Source organism: Dermochelys coriacea, chromosome 2 (assembly GCF_009764565.3).
Source record: "Dermochelys coriacea isolate rDerCor1 chromosome 2, rDerCor1.pri.v4, whole genome shotgun sequence".
NCBI classification, from domain to species: domain Eukaryota; kingdom Metazoa; phylum Chordata; order Testudines; family Dermochelyidae; genus Dermochelys; species Dermochelys coriacea.
The window spans coordinates 237,543,954-237,557,317 of NC_050069.1; the positions used below are offsets into that span (position 1 = coordinate 237,543,954).

A 13,364-nucleotide genomic window follows, 5' to 3' on the forward strand; every position below is an offset into this window, starting at 1 on the left:
AGGTCCCTGTCTCCAGTATTTGGGGTGTGGGGTAGGGGGCCTCTCGTCACCCAGAATTGGGTGGGGTTGCTTGGTAAGGAGTGGGAGGAGGATCTGAGGCAGTGAGTAGGGCACACCCCAGGGCTTAATTTCTGCCAGGGCTTGCCAGGGTGGAGCCCCGGCACCTGTAGGCTTGGCAATTCATAGCCCCTGCACCTCTGGCTTGCCGCATCTGTTATGAAAGTAAAAAAATTGCTTGAGCCCCAGCACCTTTAATTGCTTGAGCCCCAGCACCTTTCATTACAAATTAATCACTGGCAGTCCCCTTCACCCTGGATCTGGGAGTTCCTTGCACTGCCTAGGTATTCCCCCGCCACAGGATTTGGCGGGGCCCGGGAGTGGGTAGAGCCGATTTGGGAGGAGTCTTTGCAGGGAGCCTGGGAATTGGGGAGTCTGGCTTTCCTCAGGCAGTGGCAGGCACCTCTCCTCCCAGCATCTGGGGGGCTTGTGCGAAATGTCTGGGAAGGGGTCCCTGTCCCCAGGGAGTGGGGCGTGGCTGTGCCGGGGGGGGGGGTCCCTCTCCCCAGAGTACCTGGGTGTGGGGGTGCTGAACGCGACACGATTCACCCCCTAAACGCCGCTGATAGGCCAACAGCACTTCCTCACAGAGAGGGAAGCAGCGTGCCCGCGCTGGGGGCTGGTGAGAGGTGAATGAAGGCGGCTGGGGGCCGGCTGCGCGCATTGCCCCGGCCCTGGCTGTGTGATCCGAGCCCGCTCGCTGCTCCTCGCGCCCGCTGCCAGCGGCGCCTTCTCCAGCCCGGGCGGACAGGCCGGCCGGGGAAACTCCAGCGAGGTAAGAGCGGAGCGGGCCGCTGCCAGTCAGCGGCTGTCACTGGCCCCGGCCCCCTTGCTGGGGGAGGGTGACTTTGACCTGAGGCTCCCTGGGGAGAGGGGCGCGGAACCACCTGGTGCAGGTGAAGGTCCGGGGTCTGCCCCCTCCCCGCGGCTGGGGAGGGAGCAGGCACCCAGCGACGGTCCCCGCCCGGCCACCGGTGGGAAAGGTCGAGTGCGCGCTCCTCTCCGCGGGCTGTGTCGCCATCTCTGCCCAGCTTCCTGCCGCGGAAGTTGCAGCAAGCGCATCGGTTCCAGCCGCTCCGTTTCGACAGGCGGGCGCCACCCTGCTCGCCCAGCCTGCGGGAAGCCCGGGCGGAGCGGAGGAGAGTCGTGCCCGGGGGCTGGGGAACTGCAGTGGGGAGGAACGATGAGAGCCCCGTGCCCCTGCGATCATTCTCTGCCGCCATGGGAATGACCCCTCTGGGACAGGGGAGAATAATGCTGCCGACTCCCCCTCCCCCTTTTATAAAGAGCTTTGGAGATCCCCCAGATCAAAAGGTGCTAAAAGCATAATACATTCTGTATAGGCGTAGCACAAAGAGGCCCTGGCCCCATTGTGGCTTCCTGGCATTGTTGCAATATAAACGGTGAATAACAAGTGGGCCCAACCCTGTACCCGTTACCTACCATTCTAGGCCTTACTAGGACAAGTGATCTCAATAAAGCCAGGGCCGGGGCAATGCGCGCAGCCGGCCCCCAGCCGCCTTCATTCACCTCTCACCAGCCCCCAGCGCGGGCACGCTGCTTCCCTCTCTGTGAGGCGGTGCTGTTGGCCTATCAGCGGCGTTTAGGGGGTGAATCGTGTCGCGTTCAGCACCCCCACACCCAGGTACTCTGGGGAGAGGGACCCTCACCCCCAGGCACAGCCGCGCCCCACTCCCTGTGTGAATAAAGGCTTCTCTCGTGAATAAGAGTTGGGGTGGGATCATTACGGCAAATGGTTCTGTGGTTTCCTGTGGAAATTCCTCATTATGGGGAATTTATTTTAAATTTCCCTCCTATTATAAATAGAAATCAGACTGATGACTGTGATCCTAAAATTACATATTAGGTGATTAAAACTAAAGGATACAAAATATGCTATACCTGGAGTTATAAAAGAAATGTACAGTGGTCAGGATGAACACTTTGCACTGAACACATCAACTGGACAGAACTGAGTATAGTGCACCGAAGAAGAAGAAAAACAATCCTATTTTAAATACAAGTTGAGGAAAAGACTCATTTAAAAATCATTGTTAGTATAAACTGGATTTAAGAATAAACTTTCCTTTTTTCTGGAAGCCACAAATCCCAATGAGTTAATTACTTGTGGCTTTCAGTACCCAGTATGGGCCTTTATTAATGCAAGATTGTATTCTGCTTAAGATATCTAAAAAACTGGTATCTCTATCTTCAGGGCAGGGAGTATGTCTTTATCTGTGCTTGCAAAACATGAGGTCATCTAAGTAAATGGTAATGAATATAGGTTAAGAGAATTCAGAGAACAACAATAATGATTCCTCTTTTACTTCTCTGGAAAAACATTTAGGGCCAAGTTCTCCTCACCTTACTCATGCAAAGTAGTTATATTTAAGACCATGTAATGGAGCAAGGCAAGCAGATTTGACCTATATAAAAATAATTTATTAGCGTAATAGTAATATCAGTTTTCATTTGATTTACCATAGTTGGTATTATAGGAATTCTGTTTTTGTAGTTAAAGGTGCTGTTCTTCTCTGCAAGTTAATTTTCATTGATGTTTATTAAGTATGCTTCAAGGAGTGTTCTCTCTCTCTGTGGGCTAGATTCTGCAGTCCCTATTGAGAAAATACTAGGATTAAATCTAGTCAGGCATTTAACCCTGGACACGACTTTTAGAAAGAAGGCTGAACCATGAAAGCTCATTATCATGGTTCGTTTAATTCTGAGTCCAAATACGACCTTGGATATGTAATCCCAAACTTCTTCATTTTCAGTATTTTTAGATCAGGTATTTATCTCTTGCTTTTGATTCCTTCTGCAAGTTCCCCAAAATCCTTGTTTTTGGCTAAAGATGTTCACTTTTAACAAATATCAGTTTCATGTATAAATCCATTAATGTCAGAGTTAATGAAGTTTCACACCTCATATTGTTTCAGTATTATAGCAACATCTTTACAATAATGTTCTGTTTTAGTAAAATATTGACCCTTACAGTCACTCACTATTTGTTTCAATCTAATTTTTGGCCCAGTGTCATAGCTGTAAAATATATGCCATCATCTTAATGAAGTGCTAGATTAGGAATGTCTTTTTGTTTAAGTATTTTACGTGTCTTATTTATTAGCTATGCAAAGTTGTGTCCTGTTACAGCAAAAATTGTACTTAGATCTTTGGGGCAGGGACCATATTTTTGTTCTGGTTTGTACAGCACCTAGCACAATGTGGGTCCTGATCCATGAGTAGGGCTTCTAGACACAAATAATAATAAGGCAAACCTGGCATGGCCTAAATAGGTGCAAGTGCCACATTGTTTACTGTGGAGATCGGATTCAACCGTGGCATAAGTGGGCACAATTAATTGAAGTAAATGGGAATATAACTAGGGCTGAATGTGCTCTGTAGAATTTTATATATGAATGACATTGCATTACAATTATGTAAAATGTAAGGCTGCACAAAGCAATTTCCATTAAGCCACTGTAATTGTCATGTACCCTGATTAACAACACCTTTCTGTTTTGAAGAAAAGGTATTTCCTTTGTTTTTAGCAGCAAGTTTATGACTTCACATTACTGCTTTTTGTTTTATTTCTTTTAATTGAAATGGCTCTTAATATCCTGTAAGGTGTTTATTAGAATTTAGTATTTAGTAGAAGAACTTCCTTAAATTCACACCATGACTGGAAGACCTGACGTGAAGGACTGCATTATGTTAGCTGAGAAGTAAAACTAAGAGTAACACATCAAAACATACAGTACTTTTAAAGTGATTTGTCAGTTGTTGTTTAGTTTTTAATTAGTGATAATGCTACATGGTATTCTTGTAGAATATTACAACACCATATACTGATCAATGTAACCAAGGATTATTCCACCCTCACGTCAGTTTTGTGCAGGTTCAATTCCACTGAATTCAGTGGAGCTATTCCTGGTTCATGCCATTTAGGCACGGATGTTTGTTTTTAATGTAACGAAAGTTAGGTAATATGAGACTCCACTGTGGAGACTTCACACTGGGAGATCTGCACAAAGATCAAGGATAAAATATAAGCCTCAGCATGCAGAAATATTGTTATAATGTGAAACATTGCTCTTTAAAAATTCTCCGATTTTTTTCCCAGACCATTCTCTTTTCCCCCCTGCACATTTTTTAATTAAAAATGCCTTTCCCCCCCTGTGGATGTTCAATGCATTCGAACTCATGTTTTGTGCAAGTATCACTTCAAGATGTATTTTTCATCTGCAATATCTAGATAGGTCAAATGGAGATAATTATCTCTGCAGTATGGGCTGTGACTGTCTGGGGGAGGTTTCAGGCAATCAACAAAGTAAGATGCATAGTTTCATAGATAGATTCATAGATACTAAGGTCAGAAGGGACCATTCTGATCATCTAGTCCGACCTCCTGCACAGCGCAGGCCACAGAATCTCACCCACCCTCTCCTACGAAAAACCTCACCTATGTCTGAGCTATTGAAGTCCTCAAATCATGGTTTAAAGACTTCAAGAAGCAGAGAATCCTCCATCAAGTGACCCGTGCCCCATGTTACAGAGGAAGGCGAAAAACCTGCAGGCCTCTTCCAATCTGCCCTGGAGGAAAATTCCTTCCCGACCCCAAATATGGTGATCAGCTAAACCCTGAGCATATAGGCAAGATTCACCAGCCAGATACTACAGAAACTTCTTTCCTGGGTAACTCAGATCCAACCCATCTAATATCCCATCACAGGGGATTAGGACTATTTACCATGAATATTTAAAGATCAATTAATTACCAAAATCACGTTATCCCATCATACCATCTCCTCCATAAACTTATCGAGTTTAATCTTAAAGCCAGATAGATCTTTTGCCCCCACTGCTTCCCTTGGAAGGCTATTCCAAAACTTCACTCCTCTGATAGTTAGAAACCTTCATCTAATTTCAAGTCTAAACTTCCTGGTGGCCAGTTTATATCCATTTGTTCTTGTGTCCACATTGGTACTGAGCTTAATTTCATTTTTAATACTTTACTGTGCAACTCAGTCCCTCCCAATGGCCCATAGTTTGGCCACCCCAGGGCTAAGAGCCCTTGTAAGTACAATTACTGCTCCAGTCTTCTGTAAAAAAATGTACTTCCTCATCCCATTCAGAAGAAAAGTCGGCATTTCAAGCCAGACACTTTATATGCCAGACTGATTCTCAATGGAGAGAAACCGTGTTATTTGTGCAATTGTGCTTCCTGCAGGGAAAGTGACGAGAGCAGTAACTAACTGCTGATCTAAAATTCCACTAAGCTGAGGGGAGAGGGAGAGATCCATCTACTAATTTGAGAAAAAAGTTTAACTTTTTAATAGTCGCTATCAAACTACTCTGAAAATTCCCACTTTAAAGTTATGACTGGAAATAGAATCACTTGTTGCCTTTTATTCACAAATTGGGAGCAAACATTGTAAATGAAAAAGGGGTTATGTGAGCCCTCATTTTTAAGCAGAGTCTCAGAATGGAGTTAGCTGGGGATGTGGGGGGGGGGGGGAGGGAAAGGAAGGATATCTGAGAATCATCCACTTTTCTCTCTCCTGGAAGCTTGAGGAGAAACTAAACCATCTCCTCTTTCACAGCAATAGTGAACCATTTCCCTTGCGTGAAGCCACACCAACATTACTGTCTAGGGAAGCAATGGATCAATAGGTTGGATGAGATGAATAGTTGGCCTAGAATACAGAGTCATCCCTTGCTCCTCTGGGAGTGATTTCATTGTATGGGGAATTGCTCCTTAATTATTAGAACATCTGATGTTTGTAAAGTGCTTTGAGAGGCTCAGATAAGTACAAAGTAGTATTATCAGAAAGCTTTCAAAGGACACAGGGGCCAAAGTTAAAGCTTTCATACCATTGCAGGGAAAGAAGAGGTATCAGTAGTATTGAGAGCACATCCCAGTCAATTTATTTCACTTTTGTCCCATATCAGCAGGCAACAAAGCAAATTCTTCGGTACAATGCCAAATCAGCTAGCACTATTTTTAAATAGGTCAAGATACATTGAAAGAAAAGATAAAGAGTTTTTGGAAAGGGATATGTAGAATATAGGTGGTTTGTAGGGAAGGGAGTAGAGTGTAATAACTGAGAGACTTTTTCCATTGGACCACATGAACTGGAACCATAAACTCACTGAACATTAAATCCCACCAAATGAGGGTAAATCCATCCTCATCATTGTATCCACTCATTATACTCCACACCTGAACATAGCCATTATATGAACAACATACCCCCATATCTCAATGTCTGTACTTTGACCTGTTAAAATTTTACCCCCAATGGGGAGATTGCAGATTCTGTATTCCTTACGCCACCCATTCCTAAACCGAATTTCGCACCCTTTGATAATCTGTACCTTATTCCCTGATAACCAGAAACTTCTATGCTTAAACTCTGTACCGTTTTCTTTTTACTTCAGCATCATCTTAATAAAATTATTAGAGTACACAGGCCCTGATGTTTGAGCAACATTTGGCAATCCAAATCCAATTGTACTCTATGCCCCCAACACCTTCCCTCTCAAGATTTTCCTGCCCTCTCCCCAGATCTGTTTCCTATTTTGCTATCTACAGGAGCCCTGAGGGTAAGGCTGCCTATCCTCTCAGCCAGTGGTTCTCAAACTGTGGGTCAGGATCCCATTTTAATGGGGTACCAGGGTTGGCATTAGACTTGTTGAGCCTAGGGCTGAAGCCAAAGACCGAGTCCCACCACCCAGGGTTGAAGCCAAAGCCCAAGGGCTTCAGCCCTGGGCGGTGGGACTCAGGCTTCAGCTTCAGCCCTGGGTGGAGGGGCTCAGGTTACTGAAGCCCGTGAGCTTCAGCACCAGGGTGGTGTGGCTCAGGCTTTGACTTAGTCACCTCCACCCAGAGCGGCACTTCAGTCCCTCTTCCCAGGGCTATATGGTAATTTTTGTTGTCAGTAGGGGGTCTCAAAGCAATGAAGTTTTGAGAAATGCTACTGGTGTCTCAGTTTTTCAGGGGATGCCAGATGACTAGTTTCCTTAGACATTTTGGGGACCCTACAGATGTCGCAGCTGCTGCCTCATTCTACATGAAGTTTAATCTAGAGGCTATGTATTGCAGCAGCAGGGGAAGGAAATGCTTCTGGACATTGTTGTGCTGACGGCTTGGAGCTGAGAGATGTCAGTTCTATTCATTGCAGCTCGAAGGCTAGAACTGCAGCGCTAAGGGAATCCCAAGGTAGTGTATTTTGGGGTTACCCTGGCAATCTTAGAAGACTCAGCCTACACTCTGCCATTTAAGAACTTGGCCATGTCTTATTCCATGCAGTGGTGAGTGGGATTCTTTGATATGTGGAGGAAGATATCCATCAGACAGTGGCCAGATTCTCTGTTGCCCTGAATCTTGTGTGGTCATTTGCACTCTGGTAAAATGGACTCTAAAGCTCTATGACATCAGAATGGTAATGATTCAAACTTACTTTGCACTGGTGTAAATGACTGCACCAGGTTCAGGGCAATGGGATCTGATATATAGGTCCTCTAGGATAACTGTTATTGATCAAGGGAGAACATGGCCACACCTGGAAGTCCCCCAGAGATGGCTGCTTCAGGGGCATGGGCACTCAGTAGCCATTGGAGAGCTAGGTTGAAGGAACAGCCATTTGGTATGGAGGAGAGATAGGAAAGGGATTTGAAGGCCACTGGGCAAACTCTTCAGAGCACATCAAAAGTAGTGGGGGGAAGGGACTTTTAGACAGAGGAGTGATGGCCCTGGGAAGGAAGAGGGCAATCAAAATATTTACAGCTAAAATGTCTTCCCTGTTACTGTTCAGAAATTTTAGGGTCCCCACCCCTCAACAGGCAGGGACACTTCTAACGGGGGCTTCTCCTCTGAAGTGATTTTTCACTCACACTATGAATGTGGTTACATTCTCATGACTGTTACTATTAAAGTGATGGACACTGCCTGGAAAATATGAATAAGTATTAATACACGCCATGCATCTGCTGCTACTGACCCTCATGTCCCTGACAACAGAAAGTTCTCCATTGTCCTCAGATAATGCCAGTGATAGACTAGTGCTTCAGTGGACATTTTTATCATCCTGTGCCTGACAGGGAGAGGCTACAGAAGCAGGGGTAAATTTGACTTTAGCCGCACTGCTAGTCCATGATGGTGAGAGAGCAGCTGGAGCAGAAGGCCCATGCAGGCGTTGCCTGACTTCCACTCAGGAGCATTATCAAGGTAATTTAGGTTTCAGAGTAGCAGCCCTGTTAGTCTGTATTCGCAAAAAGAAAAGGAGTACTTGTGGCACCTTAGAGACTAACAAATTTATTAGAGCATAAGCTTTTGTGAACTACAGCTCACTTCATCGGATGTAATTTAGGGAATGGAAGATGGGACTTCTAGCGCTCTGCCCTATCCCCCAACAGGTACCTTTACTCATAGACTCCAGGAAACTAGCAGTCTCCCCAGTCCAAAATTTTAAAATTAGATAACGAGTGCATCCATCTGATGGAAGGGGACAGAAGACTGGTAATGGGGCACCGAGCCTTCCACCTCTGGATTGCTTGTAAGAGCCCAGCCCACATCAGTAGCAACTGAAAGTTTACCAACCTCATGTCAGTTCAGTGAAGTTATTTTGGTGGACTCAGTTCAGTTCCCAGGGCTGCACATTTCAAAAAGCCTTCACCACAATTAGTACCCTTTTTGCTACCCACAAAAACAAGGTTGATGGCTGACTACATATGGACTGAGCTACTCTCTGACCCTAAACTTGTGCACCCACCAGGCCCTGGAGGGAAGATTAGCAGACCAGCATGAAGCTCCTCTGGGTGCTTGTGCTGTATCTGACCTGCAAATAATGGCCTCCAGCGCTGACAAGCTAGCAGCTATCACAAATACAAAATTTGTATGCAACTTTTTAAAATAAGTTTTTTGTTTACAGTTATATTAGAGGAAATAAAGGAACAAAGTTATTTTTGAACTTGGGAGATTCTCACGCTTCAATCAGATGCATTGCCAGTAGCCAGAGGCTTATCATATCCCCAGAGGCGCATGTACTGTATCTGAGTTTCCTGGCCATCCCCAGCCAGCACAGCACCTACAAGTCCCTCTGGTGGAAAAGAGGGCTGCAGAAATTGCAGGGTTCTGGTGTGAGCAGACTTTCTGCTGTTACCCTGCACCTGTTTTATGCTGTGCACAAAGCAGGGTTGAATGCAACCCCATCTATTTAAAGTAGTATTTTTGACCTCTAATACTTTCTGACTCAAAGTGATTATTATTTAACAGCTGAATATAGCACATGGGTTTGCAGGCTGCTTCTCACAGTGAGTAAAAATACAATTCCTCCCTTGCATAGCTTCCAGTAGAAACTGATCATGACTAACAGCTTCCTGATCATGACAAGAGAGGACTCTGGGCAAGATAAAAAGACAAGTGGGATGGAGGGAGGGCAAACATAAGAAGCTTGTGCACTTTCTTGGGCAGTACGGATCATATTAGCACCTATTTCCCCCTAAAAAATGTTAATACTTAGAATTAACTGGAGGATCATAGTGTGAAGGACTATGGAAAAGGGTGGGTAAGGAGGAGAGATTTCAAGGGAGGGAGGCAGGGCATGTGGCATATAGAAGCCTGAGAGATGCTCTTTGGAATAAAGGGGGTAGGAGTGAAGTAGACTTGCTGGCGGTCAGGGTACAAAGAAGAGTGGTGAGTGTTAGAAGAGTGTTCATAAAATCCTCTATTCAAAAACCAGTTGGAGAACACTTCAATCTCTCTGGTCACTCGATCACAGACCTAAGAGTGTCCTTGCTTGTCACCATGAAAGGTTTTCCTCCTTTCCCCACCCTGCTGCTGGTGATGGCTTATCTTAAGTGATCACTCTCCTTACAGTGTGTCTGATAAACCCATTGTTTCATGTTCTCTGTGTGTGTGTATATAAATCTCTCCTCTGTTTTTTCCACCAAATGCATCCGATGAAGTGAGCTGTAGCTCACGAAAGCTTATGCTCTAATAAATTTGTTAGTCTCTAAGGTGCCACAAGTACTCCTTTTCTTTTTACTAGTGAAAGTGTCTGCACAGTATTTGGTGCACATAAACTAAACTGAAACATATAATGCTCCATTAACATTGGCATTGGATTCTGTATAACATTAAAAACACACACTTACTAAAATTTTTTTGGATTTGGGGTCTCTTTTTTCCCTGCACTCCTATTTTAATGCTTTCTGCATTATATCTTGGGGTCTTTTCCTCCATCTTTCCTGAGTTTATGTCTTCCTTGTTAGAGAACATCCAGTTACATAAGATAAATTAGTGCTTTGTGCTGTAAACCAGTTACTAACAGTCTTGGATTGGGAAGATATTTTCTTTATAGGCAGATTGTTCCATACTTGTCCATTACAGGGTTTCTTATGCTTACCTCTAATTGTATCTGATATAAGTCATGATTGGAGACAAGACACCAGGTTAGATAAACCATTGGTCAGATCCAGCATGGGAATTCCTATATATCATTCTTTTGTACAGTAACTTTTTTCCTCCCTTCTCTTGTCTTTATCTTTCCCCCCACCCTCAGTATTTTGTTTACAACCTGTGTCCCTTTGTTCTCTTTTTAGTTTTCCCCCATCCTCTTTATCTCTTGCTGGTCCCCAGATTCCTCTCCTCATTCTTTCTCCCTCCCTCCCCAATCCTTCTCCTCTCTTTCCCTACTATTTGGGTAATCCACTAATAGTTGTCAACAAATCAAAACTGTGATAACTCTTCAAATCTTTGCAGCAGGCATACAACATGGTCTCTACATCAGAAGATACTAGGGTGCTCAGTAAGAGATGGGAACTTGGAGGGAAAACAAGTAACACAACAAGTTTAGTCAACACTAAACTATGAAGTACCTAAAAACACTGTGGAAAAATATGTGAAGAAATTCAGTATCACAGATTACTTACTGACTGCTATCAATCCTTCACTACTTTGAGTTTTGAGGTGGGGAATGGGGGGACTCTAATATTTCTGAGTTTAATTCTACACTGTCTTGCACCTTCTGTAGTCATTTACACTTGGTGTAAAATAATACCAAAACACAATTCTCCACTCAGTAACACCCTATGCTTGTGGGCATATAATCAGTTTAAGAGAGGGAATTAAATTATAAGATAGAAATAAGATGATCTAGACTGTTAGCGACACAGAGGAAAAATTCTGTGCTTTTCTGAGACTGAAATCCACACTAAAATTGATCCTAGGTGGAGAGATTACTGTGTACAAGGGGTTCTGTAAACAAGTCTTCTTCAACAGACCCTCCTCAGGTGCCCCATGCCTTACTTTCACCTCTTTCACTGAGTGTTGTTGTGCTTTGATGTGGCACAACACTTCAGAAATTCTCCCCTTCTGAACGTCAACAAGAGAATCCAAAGCAAAGTTTTAAACAACACAAATTAGTCCCTTAGGCCTTGTCTACACTACGCAGCTTTTAGCGACAAGGCTGTGTCTATACAGCCTTGTCTCTAAAAGACAGTGAGTGTGAACACTCTTTTGTGGTATTTTGTTGGCACTTTTGTTGACAAAATACTTCCAGCCGGTGGGGCTCTCCTGCCGACAAAGCTTATGCCGCTGGCAGGGCTGGAAGTATTTTGTCAACAAAATACCACAAAAGAGTGTTCACATTCGCTGTCTTTTAGAGACAAAGCTGCATAGTGTAGACAAGGCCTAAGGGACTAATTTGTGTTGTTTAAAACTTTGCTTTGGATTCTCTTGTTTACGTTCAGAAGGGGAGATACAATTAGAGGTAAGCATAAGAAACCCTGTGGAAACATTGTCAAATTTTCTACTCCGAGGTTTTCAGTTGAGGAAGCCGTAGTGCCACAAATCTGCTTAAGAAAAGGACTCTTCCACATCACTGTTTTGATATGTCATTTTGATTTTAAGTCCAGTAACTGGAAGCCTTTTTAAACTTGCTCTTAAACTATTTTGGCTAGTCTACTTTGCAACTTGTACCACAAACTTAATGCAACTGCTCTAATATGTTGGCTTCCCGTCTGTCATGAACAGTGTTATGAAATGTCCCCACACCCCTCCCAAGAAAAATATGCAGTTCTGTGTTTTTTTTGTTTTTTTGTTTTTCAGCTGTGACTAATGCAAGAGTCACTGGTACTTCATACTTCCTAGAAGAATAGGCTAGGTGACTGTTTTCAGCATTAATTGTGTGTGCTGGCATTTTCTTGGAGAATGCTGTGCATATGAATGTTAAGGAAATAGCAATGCTGGAAGCTACTCATCTTGGCAATCTACAACTGTGGTTTTCAATCTTTTCCATACCGTGATCCCATGTTACAACAGAAAAGAGTTCCTGGATCCCCCATCCTTTAGACATAAAGAAAGAGACGGGATTGTGACACCTAATCCTCAGGCCTGGTTGTGACCCTCTGGCTGAGAACTCATGATCTTGAAAAGACTGGTACAATGGAGGCAGCTGCCATCAAAACTATCACTCTAAAACTTTAGCTTCTTTAGCTGGGATCTAACTGAGCTGCAATCTTCCTCTTCTGTAGTGAATTCTGCAAAACTACGGTCCTTCTGAATGTTCCCCTCCATAGAAAATGATATTCTAGGACTAAAGCTCTGTGCAGTTGAGAGATCATGATTCAAAAGACAGTTGGCTAGGATCTTCAAACTTGGTGCACATAGACCAGTAGGTGAAATCAGAGTTTTACCCACAGACCTTTCCTAAACATGTCTCATCTATTGTATCACTGTTAGGAATGTAGGCATGGCCACAATGGAACAGATCTGTAGTATAACTAGACCAGTGACCTGTCTCTGAATCATCTGGGGGCCACTGTTCGAGATAATCTTCCCCCTATGAAGATCTCACATTAATTTCTAATAGTTAATTTGGCTCGACACCTGAACCATGCGGTTTCATATCTATAACTATTATAAGTCTTGCTGTCCACATAAATGTCCAACCCCTCTTTGAATCTGACTACGTTCTTGGATTGAATGGCATCCTGTGGCCATGAGATCCACAGTGTAATTAGGTGTGTATGAAAATGTATTTCTTTTATCAGTTTTGAATTTTTCACCTTTTAAGTTTTATTGGCTGTTCCCTTGTTTTTGTCTTATGACTAGGGCCCTACCAAATTCACAGTCCATTTTGGTCAATTTCATGGTCGTAGGGTTTTAAAAATCATAAATTTCATGATTTCAGCTATTTAAATCTGAAATTTCAAGGTGTTGTAATTGTAGGGGTCCTGACCCAAAAAGAAGGTGTGGGAGTGTCCCAAGGTTATTGTGCGGTTAGTTGCAGTACTGCTGCTCTTAC

At 43.7% G+C, this 13,364-nt stretch overlaps 1 protein-coding gene across 1 annotated transcript in view; it reads left to right on the forward strand.

Moving 5' to 3' along the window:
* Nucleotides 1-660: 660 nt before the first annotated feature.
* LOC119850409 (amyloid beta precursor protein binding family B member 1 interacting protein) overlaps nt 661-13,364 on the forward strand; it is a 111,434-nt gene continuing 98,730 nt past the window's right edge. The window contains exon 1 of the mRNA XM_038388324.2: nt 661-832. The gene's annotated coding sequence lies outside the window, so the exon portion shown is untranslated. The remainder of the gene's footprint in view (nt 833-13,364) is intronic.